This window comes from Muntiacus reevesi, chromosome 1, assembly GCF_963930625.1.
Source record: "Muntiacus reevesi chromosome 1, mMunRee1.1, whole genome shotgun sequence".
In the NCBI taxonomy this organism is placed as follows: domain Eukaryota; kingdom Metazoa; phylum Chordata; class Mammalia; order Artiodactyla; family Cervidae; genus Muntiacus; species Muntiacus reevesi.
Genome location: NC_089249.1, coordinates 94,496,352 through 94,503,425, shown reverse-complemented (window position 1 = coordinate 94,503,425; position 7,074 = coordinate 94,496,352).

The window sequence follows — 7,074 nt, the reverse complement described above, 5'->3', positions numbered from 1 at the left end:
TAACATTATATAAGTTAATACATGTTAATTATTTCCAATTTAATCTATTGATTTAATTCAACCTGAATACATACCAACAGATTACATTATGGAATTTGAAAAGATATTTCAAAAATTTATATAAAGATGCTAAGGATCAAAACACCAAGATACTGTTGATCAAGAAAAGTAAGATAGGGTACATGCCAAGATTTATATTAGAGCTACTGTAATTAAGACACAAGTACTCACTGATTTATAGATATCACTTAACTTTAGTTAGGTACAACTATACTAATATATATACATAGATATACTAAGAGAAAGACCAGAAAACAAACCCATACATGTGTGTTCACTTGCTATATGATAAACTTGATATTACCTGTCAAAAGAGAAAAGATGGACTTTTCAATTAAGGACCTTGAAACAATGGGTTAATCATCATTTGGAAACAAATGGAATTGAACTCATTCACACTGTAAATACATGAAAATCAATATGAAGCAAGTTAAAGACCAGTCTTTGAAAGGAAAAATTCTAAACTCTTAGCAGAAATTGTTGGAGAATTTTAAAATAAATTCAGGATAGTGTATAAGTCAGAGTTCAATCAGAGAAGCTGAACCATTAGAATGTGGATTATGTATGTTTGTGTATGTGCAAAAGGATTCATTCTAGGAATCTAATCTTCTTGCGTCCTTAGGAAGAGCTATTGTCTCCCTATCTGATCATGAAACTTCAAGACCACAGGGCAGGAAATCAGCAAGAAATTCTGAAGGAGAGGAAGAACAAGTCGGAACACACAAGGACAAGCTGAGGGCCACAGGACAGATTGAAATTTGTGTCAATTCCTGTTGTCTCTGACCTTGATGATATGCATGTTCTCTTTGTCACAGAACTAAACTTAGTGACTTGGCCAACAAGTAAGAGAAGCTGAAGAAAGATACAGGGAAGATGAAGTAGTTCCATATCTGGCCACACCTCATGACAAAGAGATGTGCCAGTAGATCAGACAATCTGTGTGAGCAATAAAGTGGCTACTGCTTTGCTTTTGCCTACCAAGTTTCCCACAGAAGTCTCTCTTGTAGTCCACCCTAACTAGAAATATGATATACAAAAGGAAGTTCTAGGAAATGTAGCTTAGCCTAGCCAGGGTGACTTGGTACAAAGCCACTGTTGTTCAGTCACTCAGTCATGTTCGACTCTTTGTGACCCTATGGACTGCAGGACGCCAGGCTTCCTTGTCCTTCTCTATCTCCCAGAGTTTGTCCAAACTCATGTCCATTTAATTGGTGATGCCATCCAACCATCTCATCGTCTGTTGTTCCCTTCTCCTTCTGCCTTCAATCTTTCCCGACATCAGGGCCTTTTCCAATGTCAGCTCTTCGCATCAGGTAGCCAAAGTATTGGAGCCACAGCACCAGTCCTTCCAATGAATATTCAGGGCTAATATACTTTTTAAAACACAATATGCAAGGAATGCCCTGGTGGCCCAGGGTTAGGACTGCGTGCTTTCAATGCAGGGGACCTGAATTCAACCCCTGGTGGAGGAACTAAGATTCTGCTAGCTGTGGGGCCAAAACAAAAGCCCTACAATGAACGGTAATAGCACATGCTAAAATAGTTTTATTCAATAAGGAAACCTGAGAAGCATATTTTCTGGGCTCTTGCATATTTGAGAATATCTTGTTCTACATATAATTTTTCATTCAGAACTTAGGCATGCAGAAAATTCTTTAAAAAAAAATTTTTTTTTTTTGGAGCATCACTGATTTACAGTGTGTGGTTTCAGGTGTACCGCAAGGTCAATCAGCTATACATATGTCCACTCTGTGGGGTTGGTTTTTTTTTTTTTTTTTTTTGGCCACACCTTGTAGCATGTGGAATCTTGGTTCCTTGATTTAAAGATTCTTTTCCCCTATAGGTCATTACAAAGTATTGAGTAGAGTTCCCTGAGTGAAGTCAGACACAGAAAGACAAATATCATATGGTATTGGTAATAGGTGGAATATAAAAAAGGGATACAAATGAACTTGTTTAAAATAGAGAAGTAGAATCACAGATGTAGAAAACAAAATTATGGTTACTAGGAGATAAGGGGGAATATGGGGAGGGATAAATTGGGAGATTGGGAAAATTCTTTACATTTTATCCCTCAGAACCAAGAAAGTTGTGCTTCCCCTTCTTAATATTATTGAAACAAAAGTATAAATTTATGAAAGCTTTTGGCTACCTCCTAAGTAATATTATATTTTTGTCTAAATAGTTTAGAATATTCATTCTTTGTCCCTCTAAATTTTTTGTCAAAATGTGGTAGATATGGTTTTTGTGGCAGACATTATCAGTAGCCTACCCAGTATACACTTCCTTTCTTCTTTATTCAACAGAAACTAAATTTTGTTTGAATAGTAATATTCCCAGGTCAAAAAAAAAAAAAAATTCCCAGGCTTCATTACAGATGGTCATGTAAAATATTTGGCCAACACATGAAGATATGATGAGAAGTTTTGCTTTCCTAATATATTTCTTCTTTGAGTGTGTGTGTGTGTGTGTCTTTCTTTCTGCTCTTGAAACTAGAATAAGACATTGGAGATGAAGCAACCTCCACACGACCATTCATTCTCTCTTCATGTTCACTGGGATAACATCAGTGAAAAAAATAGATCTAACTTTAACTTAGGTGCAGCTTAAACTCTGCTGTATTATCAACATACAATAATATAATCAGTATCAATAAAATATTCAGTATATTGATAATGGTAACAAGAGCAGTGGAAAAAACAATATCAGAATATGGAATTTCAGGTAGCTGGTGGGTATAAAATAAAATAGAGTAGTGAGAAATGTTTCACTGATAAAATGATATTTGAGTAAAGACAAAAAATGTGAAAGAGCAGGTCATGCAGTTAGTTACAGCCAGTAACTAGAGGAAGAACAGCCAGTGGTATTGGGAATAAACCAATGCAAAGACATAAGCCAGAAATGTGCCTGCTATACTAAGGAAAAATAAGAACTTAGCTTGGCTGAAGTTCAGTGGGGAGGGGGAGACTAATAGGAGATGTTAGAGATGAAGCAAGGGAACAGTGAGTATAGGGCTTCTCCTATATGAAATTTGTATAGGGCTTTCCCATTGTGCAGAATTTGGCATCTAATTTGAGTGAGATAGAAAGATACTAAGAGGATTTTGAACAGGAGAGGGAATATTCTGATCTGCATTTTTTAAAGATTTTGTTTTGTTTGTAAAATTTTTGCTCTAATTCTAGAATAACAGAAAATTTGCAAAAATGGTACAAAGAGTTCCTTTGTGTCCTTTACCCCACTTCCCCTATTTAACATCAAAAACAGGAAATTAATACTAGCTCAATACTACTAACTAAGCTACAGATCTTTTTCAAATTTCACACTTTTCATTCATGTCCTAGAATCCTACTCCAGGTCCCATATTGTGTGTTTTTGTTTTTGTTTTCCTCCTAGTCTCTCACAACCGTTCTTTACTCTTTTCCTTGTCTCTCATGACCTTGACACTTTGGGAGAATACTAATCAGTAATTTTGTAGAATGCTCCTCAAATGGGGTTTACTCACATTTTCTCATGGTTGGAAAGAGAATTAGTTCAGGCTGCCATAACAAAATATCACGGACTGAGTGGCTGCAGTAACAGAAATCTATTTCTCAGTTTTGGAGGCTCAAGTTCAAGGACAAGGTTCCAGTCAGTTCAGCCTCTAGTGTGAACTCCAATGTGAACTCTCTTTCTGGTTTGCAGATGGCTACATTCTCACCATGTCCTCACTTGATCTTCTTCAGAGCGAGCATGGTGGTTCAGTACATTCTTGCTGGGAGGGGCGATTGTGGGGGATCATTTAAAGTCTCATAAGGACACTAATCTTACTAAATCACAGTCCCATTTCTATGACCTCATTTAACCTCATTTACTTCCTTAGAGGCCCCATCTCCACATTGGGGCTTAGGGCCTCGGTGTATGAATTTTAGAAAGGACACAAACATTCAACCTGTAACAGGTTTTGCATTTTTGGAAAGACTACAACATACAAAAATGTCTTTATGCATCATATCAAGGGATTCATGATATTGATATGTCTACTTATTGGTGTTATTTATCTTGATCATTTGGATAGGTTGGTGTCTGCTCGGTTTCTCCCCTAAATTATAGTTACTTTATTCCCCCTTATAGTTAACAAGTATCTTTGGGGAGATATTTTGAGATTGCAAATCCTTCTCAAACTTTTGCCCCCTAATTTTAGCACCCATTGGTGAATCTTGTCTGCAACAGATATTACTAGGGTACTTACAATGATGATTCTCTAATTCCCCTTTCCATCTACATTTAATTGAAATTCAACTTTAAGGAAGAGCTGTCTCTTTTCCTTCATTTATGTATTTGATTTTTATATTCACATAGACTCCCTGAGTATATTATTCTAGGGGTTAAAGTCAAACACTATTATATTGTTATCCACATTATTCCAGTTCTGGCCATTAAATGCTCCTTCAGATTGGCTTCTCTGTTTTTAATAAGGCTCCATCTTTCGGAGGAGCACTTCCTTACCTTCTGACATCACAAAATGTCCTAAGTTTATCTAGTATTTTCTTTGCTCCAGGCTGCCCTTGAATCAAATTATCCAAGTGACTCTGGTCCCTTATGTTGGAGCATGGCATTTAGAAACCAAGATCTGGTAGTAGGTGTGCTCATTGTTCTGGAGTGTCAACTGCTTCTAGGTCTTCTCAGTGAGTGAGTTAGGAAATATGAATATATACTAACCCACACATATGTCCATATATATATATATATATATATATATATATATATATATATATATGTCTGAATTATATATTAAAAACCATGAATCTATGTGGATACCTCTTATTCTAATCCAATACCACAGGCTTGACTTTATCCTTCTTCCTTTCTTTACAAAGTCTTCCTTCAACAGGAAGAAGCTTGGCTCTCACTATCCACAATATACATACTTACTATTTCAATTCTAGCATATAGTAAGCAAATGCAGTTTCAGGGTTGCTAACTCATATACCTGTGAGAAAAACATTTACTAACTAGAAGACAGTGCTTAAGGCTTCAGCTTTGCACCTAGTGAAGATACTGCTTCTAAGTTCCTTAGGTTGATTTTTTCCCCCCATCTCCTTAAGTATGGTCATGTTATTCTTTCATAATACATTTACTTTCATTTGTTAGTATTGGCATTCCAATTTTCTTTTGTCATTTCCTGCTTGGTTTTAGTCATTTGTTTATTTAAGGGTATGTGAAGAGTATGCAAGATTCTAAGAATCATACAAAAAATATAATCAGAGAAATGTTACTCTACTTCATTCTTGCTAACCTATTGCCATTCTCCTCTTCTTTCTATCCCTTTCCTTTAGGTAGTCTGTCTTGTTAGCTTTTGGCTTATGCTTCTCATATTTTTTATTTTAAACAAATGAGAAGATGTTTATTTTCTTATAGTTCTTGTGCCTGCTCAGTTGCTTCAGTCGTGTCTGACTCTTTGTGACTCCAAGAACCGCAATCTGCCAGGCCTCTGTCCATGGGATTTTCCTGGCAAGAATACTGGAGTGGGTTGCCACGCCCCCCTCCAGGGGGTCTTCCCCACCCAGGGATCCAACCTGTGTCTCCTGCATTACAGACGGATTCTTTACTGCTGAGCCACAGTGGGGAGATATTATGAAGGGTAGATACATGAAGGGTAACATGCTATACTCTTCTGTGTTTTGCTTTTTTTTTCATTTTAGAGCATGTCTTAGAAATTACTCCATGTCTTAGAAATCACTTATCAGTTCATAAAGCTCTTCCTCATCCCACTATGTAGACATATCATGGTTTTTTTCGACTACTCTCCTATGAATGGGCATTTAAATTGTTTCCAATACACTGCAATTAAAAACTATTATAATTAATACATTTTTGTATAACTTTAATACTGTTGGAGGGATATCTTCAGGATAGATTCCTGAAAACAGAGGAGCTGGCCCCATTGGTTGAAATGTAAATGAATAATTTTGTTACATACCATCAAATTTTCCTCCAGAAAAACTGTATCCATTTGTAGTCCCATCAGCAACATGTGAACATGACTATTTCTTTACAGTCTTGCCAACATGTGTTGCCATATTCTTAAGTATTTTCCATTCTGACCAATGAAAAATGTTGAGTGGTTTTAATTTGCATTTATCTAATTGGGCTTCCCTCATAGCTCATTTGGTAAAGAATCCACGTGTGATGCAGGAAACCCCGTTTGATTCCTGGGTCGGGAAGATCCGCTGGAGAAGGGATAGGCTATCCACTCCAGTGTTGTTGGGCTTCCCTTGTGGCTCATCTGGTAAAGAATCTGCCTGTAATGTGGGAGACCTGGGTTCAATCCCTGGGTTGGAAAGATCCCCTGCAGAAGGGAAAGGCTACCCACTCCAGTATTCTGGCCTGGAAAATTCCATGGACTGCATAGTCCATGGAGTCGCAAAGAGTCAGACACAACTGAGCGACTTTCACTTTCACTTCACCAATCTCAAATGAATTTGATTATTTTTCGTTTGAAGATTATATTTTTCATCATGAATTATCTGTTCATATATTTTGCCCATTCCCATTCTGCTTTTGGTTTTTTACTCTCATTACCTATACTTTCGGGGCTTCCCAGGTGGCGCAAAAGTAACAAATCTACCTACCAATGTAGTAGCTGCAAGAGATGCAAATTCAATCCCTGGGTCTGGAAGATCCCCTTGAGTAGGAAATGCCAACCTATTCCAGTATTCTTGCCTGGAAAATTCCATGGACAGAGGAGCTTGGCAGATCCACTCCACAGGGTCACAAAGAGTTGGACATGACTGAGCATGCACACACTTATATTTTTAGCAAAATTACTTGGCTATGGTGCTAAGTAAAGGTTGTAGGAGGACACTGGTGGAAGCAGGGACACGGTTGTTTCAATAATCCAAATGACAGATGATGCAAGGTTGTCACCATACAGGTGGTAAACAATGGTCAGATTTCATGTAAATGAAGACAATTTCCTAACAGACTAGGGTAAGAGAAAAAGAAAAATCAAGGTGTACTCCAAGATCGACTTTG